At 44.1% G+C, this 10,902-nt stretch overlaps 1 long non-coding RNA gene across 1 annotated transcript in view; it reads right to left on the bottom strand.

Moving 5' to 3' along the window:
• Window positions 1–10,655: 10,655 nt before the first annotated feature.
• The window catches only part of LOC116529560, a 22,810-nt gene continuing 22,563 nt past the window's right edge, over window positions 10,656–10,902 (bottom strand). Inside the window, exon 3 of the long non-coding RNA XR_004259542.1 lies at window positions 10,656–10,750. This is a non-coding gene — a long non-coding RNA (uncharacterized LOC116529560). The remainder of the gene's footprint in view (window positions 10,751–10,902) is intronic.

The following is a 10,902-nucleotide window of genomic DNA, read 5'->3' as shown; positions in this document are numbered from 1 at the left end:
TTTATGTATATTAACACGTTTAATGTTTCTACAACACCACAAGGTTGGAACTATGCAGAAGGGTTAAATGATCTGCCCTAGGTCACTGTGATGGGGTCATGTCTACTTCGGTGTCTCATTACTAGTATTTGGGTCTTTTTCTTCATGATCTTCTAGATTCTGGAAAGTTGAATAGCTTAGCTCATCCCCTGGATCCCAAACCACCAAGTCTCTAACCATTAGTAAGTACAGACTTTACCTTTTACTTTCTTCCATGTAGTTTGATTTCCAATGCCGATGAAGGCATTTGCACTCAAGCAGGTAACCTTGGAATATTTCTATTTTATTGCTACTCACATCATAATGGGGAAGACCCAAATACCCTCCTTCCACTCAAAGATGCTTTTCTAACAGATTTGTCTCAATTGTTTACTGCCATTGTTTGTAGAGACTCATCAAGTCATCTGGTGTCTTCAAGGTCATTTAAGGTAATTCCCCCATTGAATTCCGTAATCTACTGAATAACATTCAAGCAGAGCAGCTTTCCAGCCTCTATTTGAACACTGCCAGTGATGGATAATTCATCAGCCTCAAGATAGTACATTCCATTATTTCCTGTTGGAAAGATCTTTCTTTACCAAAGTTGAAACTTAACTCCCTATAATTTTTTTCTCATTGGCAGTGGTGTACTAAGCGGTGGAGGGGCAGTGGGAGCTGTCTGTTCCAGCAGGAGGGAACATTCTATCAGTAAAATTGTTTAGAATTTCTAGTATGCAATGCTAATAAAAGAACATAGACTTTTTGTGAGTTTTATCATTGTTTTCAAATTCTCCACTGACAATACCCTGCCTCATTGCCTGTGCTGGGGAGGAACTCCACCAGCAGGACTCAGTGGTTCTAGTCCTTCTTCTGGGGCCACACAGTGTAAGTCCTTCCTCATCATAGCTCTGTGTTGAAAGCAGCCCATGTGGCCCACCTCTAAATCTTTCTTTTACCTAGTTTTCCTGATAACGCCCTTATCATCCTGATTATCCTTCCCTGAAGAAATGTGTTTTAACTCACAACATCTGTATCACTTATAGTGCTTTCAAGTTATCCATCACAGAAAATTTACTCAAAATGGCTTACCCTCTAAAAGAGTTATTGGTATTGGTTAGCTTCAAGCAAGGCTCTGATCCAGAGGCTCATGATGGTATTAGGGATGGGTTTCCATTTCTCTGCAATTTTCACATTATTTTTCTTGGCTTCATCTTCAGAATGACTTCCCTTTGGGTAGCAAGGTGGCAGCCACAGTTTTTGGTCTTCTTGTTTCTCATTCTCCTCTCAGGAGGAAAGGATATTTCTTCTTTAACCAAGGAACAAAGCAACCCTGGACTTCTCCCCGATTGGTATCTCTCAGGTCACATGTCCAGACGATCCACTCTCCTACTGCATGACCACAGCCAAGGGGTAGAAAGGACATTGGGAGGTGGATTTATTTGCTAGGGCTACTGAAATAAGGTACCACAGAATGGGTGGCTTAAACAACAGACATGTGTTATCTCCCGGGTTTGCAGGCCAAAACCCCAAGATCAAGGTGTCAGCAGAATTGGTTCCTCCTGAGGGCTAAGAAGAAAGGATCTGTTCCAGTCCTTCCTGCTTGGCTTAGCAATGGCCATCTCCATCTTCTCCTTGTCTCTTCACATCGTCTTCCCTCTGTGTGTGTCTTTTTCTCTCATATGGCTTTATTTTATAAGGGTATCAGCCATAGTGGTCAAAGGCCAACCCTTTTTCACCACGACCACGTCTTAACTTATCACATTTGTAACAACCCTATTTCTAAATAAAGGCACATTCTGAGCTACCGGGGGTTAGGACTCCAACACATCTTTTCCATGGAGGACACAATTCAACCCATAACATAAGGTAGCCGCAATGTTGGTTAAATAGTCCATCTTAAAACTGGGGACCCAGAAGTGAGAACAACCTGCTGGTGTGGCTGAACTTTTATAGAGAAGTGTCGTGTGGACTTAGTCTCTGACTATGGAGGAATCATTGTCCTTGACTTGTCACCTAGTTAGCGACCCATCTCCAGAGAAGATTAGGCCAATGCCATCTGATAGCATTCACAGGGCCCTGTAATGTTTTCAGCAACAGCTTAATGTGATGGCAGAAACTTATATCATCATGCATCAATGAAGCACCATACTGGAATCATTGAGGCAGTCAGCAAAGGGGGAGACATCACGAACATCCTGCTCATGACTCCTGCACGTAGTCTTGATCTTTTGGGGTAAGGTCTGGCAAACTGTTTCCTGCCATGGAGGTCATTCATTCGTTCACAGATTCATTTAACACACATTTCCAAGTACTTGTTCTATTCAGTACTCTATGCTACATGATAGCAGTGTCACTTATTTACACACCTTCAATGCCTTCCACACCTCCATGCCTTTCCAGATCCTAACCCTGCCGCCTGTAATGCACTCTTGCTTCATCCGTCAAGGCCAAGATCAAATGTTTTTTCTAAGTCTCCCTGGGCCTTTCAGCTGGTTGAAATTATCTCTTCATCTTCCCATGAGGCTTTGTACTAATGATACAGCTCAGTGTTAAGACTTACCACATCCTAATGCAACCATTTACTTGAAAGAATGACTCTTCTCCATCCCTTCTTGACTGGGAGTTTCTTCTCGTTTATGGATTTTTATTTATTTATTTATTTTTTTGAGACAGAGTCACTGTTGCCTAGGCTGGTACACAGTGGAGTGATCTCTCAGCTCACTGCAACCACCACCTGCTGGGTTCAAGCGATTCTCCAGCCTCAGCCTCCCAAGTAGCTGGGATTACAGGCAACCACCACCATACTTGGCTAATTTTTGTATTTTTAGTAGAGACAGGGTTTCACCAATTTGGCCAGGCTGGTCTCGAACTCCTGACCTCAGGTGATCCACCCGCCTCAGCCTCCTGAAGTGCTAGGATTACAGGTGTGAGCCACCACATCCAGCTTTAGTTTATGGATTTTATGGAGTTTTTTTTCTTTTAAAATCATGGTGGGGTCTAGCACAGAGCCTGACAATAATAGGTATTGATGAAGATTTGTTAAGAGAATGGACATCCTGCCTTCATGGAGCTCACAGTCTCAAGGAGGACAGAAAGGAGAATTGGACAATTGCAATAGAGTATGTTAAGTGTTGTAATAGGGAAATATAGAATTCTGGGAGAAGAACAGCTAATCCAGACATAGGGAGTCAGAGAAGGCTTCTCAGAACAGGTGGCTCCTGATATATAAATGCCCAGTCTCCTGTGTTAAAGAAAGTTTATAGGAGGCCATTGACTTGGACTGAACTCTTAGACTCACACACACCAAAGTTGCATGTCACCAACTGAAACTAAGCTGTTTTTCTGACCTTATGAAAAATCAGAAGAGAAAGAGAAGAGCCAAATCCCCAAACAGGCCAGTTTTAGTCACCAACCTAAGGAAGTCCCCCCTGCTTTAACCCTTTAAGGAAATTAATTTTGAAATAACTAATTTGATTTTTTTCCTGGTTTCTGCCTTCTTTAGCCCTTTTCTGTCTATTTAGCCTACCTCCTCTGCTTAGCTTATCAGAGTGCCTTTTCTAAATTTGTAGAAGAGATGCTGTCCTGGTTCATGAGTTGCAAACAAAAGTCAATTAGATCGCTTAACTAAATGTGTGTAATTTTGTCTTTTGACCGCTGTAATGTATTGTCTGACAGTGCCAAGTGCTGGAGAGGATGGGGATTAACCCCATCCCTTACACATTGCTGGTGAGAGGGGGAACTCGTACAACTACTAAGAAAAATCATCTGTTATTATCTTGCACAACTGGATGTCCACATATTCTACCACTCCGACTCTTGGGTATATGCCAAGGACATATCACTCATTCATTCATCCATTTAACAAACACGTATTTAGCATCTACCCCATGCCAGGCCCTGTGACAGGAGCTGGGGACAGAGAGATGAGCAAGACACAGCCCCTGCATCCAGAAGCTCCTTGTCTAGTAGGAAAGACAAACAAGTAAACTCTGTGAGGTAGGGAGACACTGTCACAGGGGCCGATCTGTGCAGAGGTGATGGGGGGGAGTGGTGAATTGTGCTGTGGTCACAGGTCTCTAGTGGGGTGTGTGTGAGAGCACTGAATTTGGAGTCGATGGGGAGGTGGTAATATGGGCTCCATTGCTGAGGCCAGGGTGAACTTGAGCAAGTTGCTCAATTGCTTTGGGCCTCAACTGCCTCATTTTATGAAGGAGGCACAGACCAAGGTAGACATATGCTGCACAGAAAACCAGAAAGAGCTGTGCACATGCTCATAATTGTTCCCATGCTGAGCATCTGGGGCTCCAACAGGTAGTGACTAAAAAGAGCTCCAGCGACTGAAAGGAGGACAAGGTGGGAGCCCAGCCAGGGCTGGAGGGTGAAAGTAGCAAGGGCTGATCAGAAAATTATAAACCCAAGAACTGGAGCAGTAAACAAAGTGGGGATCTGGCCCAGGATCATTTTATACCGATGATCATACCAGACAACAGTCACTGAGCACCATGTCCTATCCTAAGCACTCTGCATAAATTAATTCAGCAACCTCAGGACAGCTCTAAAGAGGTAGAGCACTTATTATCCCCATCAGGCAGGTAAGAAAACTGAGGTCCAGAGAGACCAAGTCCTTTGCCAAGGAGGTCACACGACTGTAAGAGTAAGAGCAAGGATTCAAACTCAGATCGTGTGGCTCCAAAGCCTGGGCCCTTGGACACTCTGCTTTGTGATGGACCAGGGGACCAAGCCCAGGGTGAAGGTGCCATGTGACAGGTGGGTGGCATGGAGCATGAGGTCCTGAGATTTCACCTGATGCTGAGGGGCAAATGAGGATGGGTGTCTGAGAAGGCAAAGAAGAAAGCTACCAGCAGAGAGAAAGAAACATAAGGACCAGAACAAAGCACTGGAGCTCAGCGTCACTGTCATCAGTATTCCCAAGGTTAAGTCCACTTAGAAGGGCACTTGCCAGACTCAACATCATAAATAATTCCCACTATGTGCCAGGCCCTATGCTAAGCACTTTGCTTGTATTCTCTTGTTTGCCTTGCACAACAGTTCTGTGAAAAGAGCGTCCCCACTTTAGAGTTGAGACAGCTTGGCAGTAAGATGAAATAATTTACCCTGGGTTGAAGAGATGGAAACAGCTGGGACAGGAACGTAGCTTTGTCTGATGCCACTTGTCCCGGATCCCCTTAGCTCCCTTTTATGATTTCTGAGCACCCATCTCTAGCTTTCACTCTTTTGCTGCTAATGGCCGGTAACCAAGGCTTTCTTCCAAGACCTGCCCTTGAGTAACCGGAGCTGCTGTGCCCACTCAGAGCAGGAAGTGTTTGAGAGCTTCCAGCCCCAGGCAGCCCTGAGCCAGGGCTTAAGTGGTGGGAGTGTGAGAGCCCTGTGTCTCCTGGCGAAGGCACAACTCCTACTCCAGAGCTCCCCTGCAGTGTCAGACTACCGTTGGGACTTTGCAGGAATCACTCCATCAGCCAAAGGATGAACAGTCCCTTTCTGGTTCAAGGTCAGCCTGCTTCTTTGTTTAGCTTCTTCCTCTTCCCTGTCCCATGTCTCCCACTCCTGTCCTGGGCTCTCCTAGGAGCACCTCCTTAATGAGTGAGTCATCTGTCCTTTTCACTGCGTTTGCTTTGGGGATCCCAGCACAGGACACCCCTTGGCCTTTTAACCACCATCCTGTGCACCTTCTTTTTGCTCACGGCCTCATCTTTTGTGAGCTGCTTCACACTCCCACAGGGAGCAGAGGCCAATTTCCACCCCCAACCCTCTCCCACCTCCTGGGTGCTCCATTGGACTTCCCTTCTACAAATTCCTGGGGCCATGCTCCCGGCGAGAGCCCAACATCTGAGGCTGATGCCAACCTCCAAGCAGGGTACAAGCTGAACAGGCTTGGGCCAGACTTCGTTGTTCTCAGACGTGAGCAAGCCCAGACCCAGTCTACCTCCCAGGGCGTGGGACAGTGGGTTGTGGAGTCAGAGGTGGTTTTCAGGGCGCTGTTGAGACTTGTGGGTGATGTTGAGCCAGATGTGTGAGGGATCAGCCCTGGTGTGTCTGGGGCGAGAGAACCAGACAGACCACTCCTCAGGGAAGTAGGCCAAACCAATAAATAGAGGCTCTGCACAAAAGAATAGGTCTTGGAGTAACAAGTTTCCTGAGGAATGAGTAATACAGAGAGAGACACAACCACTTAAGAAGTGTGGAGTCCAATTTCTCCTGTCATTTGGCTGCAGCTCACTGGAGAAAGATACTAAACCCAGTGATCCTTTTTAGATGCTGACCCAGTGATTCCCCTATCTGGGTCTACGTGGACTCAAGACTCAGGACTCATTGTTTGCCACCTCCACTTTTTTTTTTTTTTTTAACTTTTAGGTTCAGGGAACATGTGAAGGCTTTTTACATATGTAAGCTCATTTCATAAGGCTGATTGTACAAATTATTTCATCACCCAGATATTAAACCCAGTAGCCAAGAGTTATCTTTTCTGCTCCTCTCCCTTCTCCCACCCTACACCCTCATGTAGGCCCCAGCGTCTATTGTTTCCTTCTTTGCGTTCATAAATTCTCATCATTTATTCCCTCTTCTAAGTGAGGACGTGTGGTATTTAGTTTGCTAAGGATAACAGCTTCCAGCTCCATCCACATTCCTGCAAACACATGATCTCATTTTTATAGCTGCATAGTATTCCATGGTGTATATGTACCACATTTTCTTTATCTAATCTGTAACTGATGGGCATTTAGGTTGATTTCATGTCTTTGCTATTGTGAATAGTGCTGCAGTAAACATTTGTGTGCATGTCCTTATGGTAGAATGATTTCTATTCCTCTGGATATATACCCAGTAATGGGATTGCTAGGTCAAATGGTAGTTCTGCTTTTAGCTCTTTGAGAAATTGCCATACTGCTTTCCACAATGGATGAACTAATTTACACTCCCACCAACAGTGTATGTTTCCTTTTCTCCACAACAGAAAATTAACAGATGGTTGGCATCTGTTATTTTTTCTTTCTAATCATAGCCATTCCGACTGGTGTGAGATGGTATCCCCTTGTGGTTTTGATTTGCATTTCTCTAATGACCAGTGATATTGAGATTTCTTTCAAATGTGCCTATGTCTTGACTGTGCCTATGTCTTCTTCTGAAAACTGTCTGTTCATATCCTTTGCCCACTTTTTAACGGGATTGTTTGTTTTTCTCTTGAAAATTTGTTTAAGTTCCTTATAGATGCTGGATATTAGACCTTTGTCAGATGCATAGTTTGCAAAAATGTTCTCCCATTCTGTAGGTTGTCTGTTTACATGGACCTGACCTTCTTACAGTACGAAAAGGAACGGGAGGGGAGGGGCAACTTGTCCTGAGAACTAAAGAGTGGTCAGGATCCATCTCCGTGAGCCTGAGTCTCCCCCTCTAAGAAGTCGGCCTCTCTCTCCCCCTCAGCTTTTGCCACCCTCCAAAGCTCCTCTCCATTTCCACTCATCCTCTAGCACCTCCTTCATCTTTCCCAACCCCTGCCCCCATCTCAGAGTGTGAGGGGTCCCTTTGACTGCCCAGTCTCAACTCACTCCCTCATTTTGCCTGATCACTTCCTATTCATCTTCGAAGGCTCAACTCAGGCCAGGTCTTCCCTGGGAAGGCTTTTCCCCACTGCTTAGTTAGGTTGGTGCCCTGCTCTCTGCTCCTCCGTCACCTCAAATTTCTCTGTAGTTGCATTACAGGTTGAGCATCTGTGATCTAAAAACCCAAAATCCAAAATGCTCCAAAATCCAAAACTTTCTGAGTGCCAACATGAAGCCACAAGGGGAAAATTCCATACCTGAACTGACCTCATGGGATGGGCGGTAGGCAAAAGGCAGTCAAAACTTTGTTTCATGCATAAAATTATAAAAATGTTGTGTACACATGTGCCAGGGTGGGTTGCTGCATCCATCACCCCGCCATCTATATTAGGTATTTTTCCTAATGATATCCCTTCCCTAACCCCCAGCCCTTGCTATTCCTCCCCTACCCCCCATCCCCCAACAGGCCCCGGTATGTGATGTTCCCCTTCCTGTGTCCCTGTGTTCTCATTGTTCAAATAAAAAAAAAACGTTGTGTAAAATTACCTGCAGACTATGTGTACGAGGTATATTGAAACAAAGTAAATTTCGTGTTTAAACTTAGGTCCCCTCCCCAGAAAGATATCTCATTATGTATATGCAAATATTCAAAAATCTAAAATCATCCAAAATCTGAAACACCTCTGGTCTCAAGCATTTCAGACAAGGGGGACTCAACTTCGTCGGCTTTTAGGTAGTACTGGCTAGTGTGTGGAAGACTGTGCCTAGATTAGAGCTTGCACACCATGGTCATGTCACTGCATCTCTGAAACTCCAGGACCTACCACAGTATCTTGGACATGACAAGCGCTCACTAAATATTTGTTGAATAAACACCCAGCTTGGAGGGGTGTTTGAAGATTAAACAAGATAATAGATATGAAAACAAACTGTAAATTGCTATTACATTTATTACTGTTTTCCATGGATATTTTTGAGTTATACAAACTAACATTATCATATATATTAATAATATTATTGTAATATGTGCCGAAGTCTGGGCAGAGAGATTTGTTCTAAGTCAAATGTTGAGATCATGATCAGAAATACACATCTCTCTATATAACAGTTTATTCATCTCTAAATTCATATCATGAATGACAGGAATTATTAAAATTCCTAGGTTGAAGATGACAGTTCTGTAAGTTATCTGTCCAATAAGGTGGAGGGGTGCTGGCTTGGGGAATGAATGTCACCACCTCTGCCTTGCATGTGTTGAGGACTTTGGACCATTGGTTCTTATATGTGCAGTAATAAATTAATCTGAAAAATCAGCCGATGGAAGGAAATAAATGCCATTGGCCCTTCCCTTTATGTTTCTTCTCTTTTCTCAGGAGAGGGAGTGTCAACAGGCTAAACCTGTGTCCTCCCTGCTGGGAGGGTGGGGTGCCTGAGGAGGGGGTCATGAGGGTGGGGGCAGCTGCTGATCATGAGGGCAGCCCAAGCTCACTGTCACAGCCGTCAAAAGCCAGCCTGCCAGGTAGAGCTGCCACTTCTCCTGTTGCAAAATTCTATCTAGTAAGTAAGTGTCTCCTTCCTTAGCATAATAAACACTCAAGGCCAGCCAGATCCAGTACACAGTGATGCTTGGCACGCCCATCACCTCCTCAGCCAGAGCAGTCCTTCAGACACATCTGATCACCCTTACTCTGTCCAGAAGCACTAATAGAAACAGATTCCTCCTCCCTTCATTTTCTTCCCTCTCTCTTTCCCTCCCTCCCTTCTTTCTTCCTTTCTGCTTTCCTGCCCTTTTTAAAATTTCTTAATAAAACTTAACTTTATTTATTTTTTTGAATAGGTAATACGTTCTCAAGGTTGCAGGAAATAATTATGAAAAGACAAAGTGTAAAATCTCTCTCTTTTGACTGCCACTTAGAAACCTCGGTGCCCACTGTGTATCCTTGCAGAGATTTTTTTTTTTTTGAGACAGAGTCTTACTCTGTCGCCCAGGCTAGAGTGCAGTGGTGCAATCTCAGCTCACTGCAATCTCTGCCACGCGGGTTCAAGCAATTCTCCTGTCTCAGCTTTCCGAGTAGTTGGATTACAGGCACCCACCGCCACACCCTGCCAATTTTTGTATTTTGAGTAGAGTGGCTGGTCTTGAACTACTGACCTTGTGATTCACCCACCTTGGCCTCCCAAAGTGCTGGGATCACAGGCATAAATCTGGCTGGAGAGATTTTTAAAAACTGTGCCTACCAACATATTTACATGCTGATAGGATTATATATCCCTGATTCCCAGACTCCTTTTTAAACAAAGGTAGTATTTGTATGGTGATACATAGTGTTCTGCTTCTTAATTTTCTCAGTAAATGATATATCTTAGAGATGTTTCTATATGAGAATATGAAGAGCTTTTGCTATCATTTTTTATAAATATATAGTTTTCTTTTTGAGACAGAGTCTCGCTCTGTCACCCAGACTGGAGTGCAGTGGCGCAATCTCAGCTCACTACAACCTCCACCTCCTGGGTTCAAGCGATTTTCCTGCCTCAGCCTCCTGAGGAGCTAGGCTTCCAGGTACATGCCACCACGCCTGGTTAATTTTTGTATTTTTAGTTGAGATGAGGTTTCATCATGTTGACTAGGCTGGTCTCAAACTCCCGACCGCAATTGATCCTCCCGCCTCAGCCTCCCAAAGTGTTGGGATTACAGGCATGAGCCACCACAGCCAGCCATAACTGTATAGTTTTCTAATTCATAACTTATTTAATCAGTCCAGAACTGCTGGACATTTACAATGAATGCTGCAACAAATAACTTTTCAACTGTATATCTGTAATTAAAAGTGGAATTGCTAGGTCTAAGTGCAGATGTGTTTGCAGTTTTTGATGACTATTGCCAAACTGCCTGTCATAGAATTGCACTACTTTAAAATAGAAATAATTCGGCTAGGTGCAGTGGCTCATGCCCATAACTCCAGCACTTAGGGAGGCCAAGGGAGGAAAATCACTTGAGCCCAGGAGTTCCAGACCAGCCTGGGAAACCTAGCAAGGCTCATGTCTACAAAAAATTAAAAAATTAGCAATCATGTAGCACATACCTGTAGTGCCAGCTACTTGGGAGGCTAAGGTGGGAGGATTGCTTGAGCCTGCGAGGTCGAGGCTACATGAGCTATGATTGCTTGACTATACTCCAGCGTGGGTGACAGAACAAGATCCCACCTCAAAAAAACAAAAAAAGAAAATGAAATTATTTTACTATCAATTTTCATGTATTAAGCCAGCACAGTGGTGGCATTACATTTTTTTTTTTTTTTTTTTTTTTTTTTTTTTTTTTTTTTTT

This window comes from Sapajus apella, unplaced genomic scaffold (assembly GCF_009761245.1).
Source record: "Sapajus apella isolate SASKATOON/1434 unplaced genomic scaffold, GSC_monkey_1.0 scaffold3, whole genome shotgun sequence".
In the NCBI taxonomy this organism is placed as follows: domain Eukaryota; kingdom Metazoa; phylum Chordata; class Mammalia; order Primates; family Cebidae; genus Sapajus; species Sapajus apella.
Note: the sequence above shows the minus strand (reverse complement) of the source record. Positions and strands in the feature narration are given on the sequence as shown.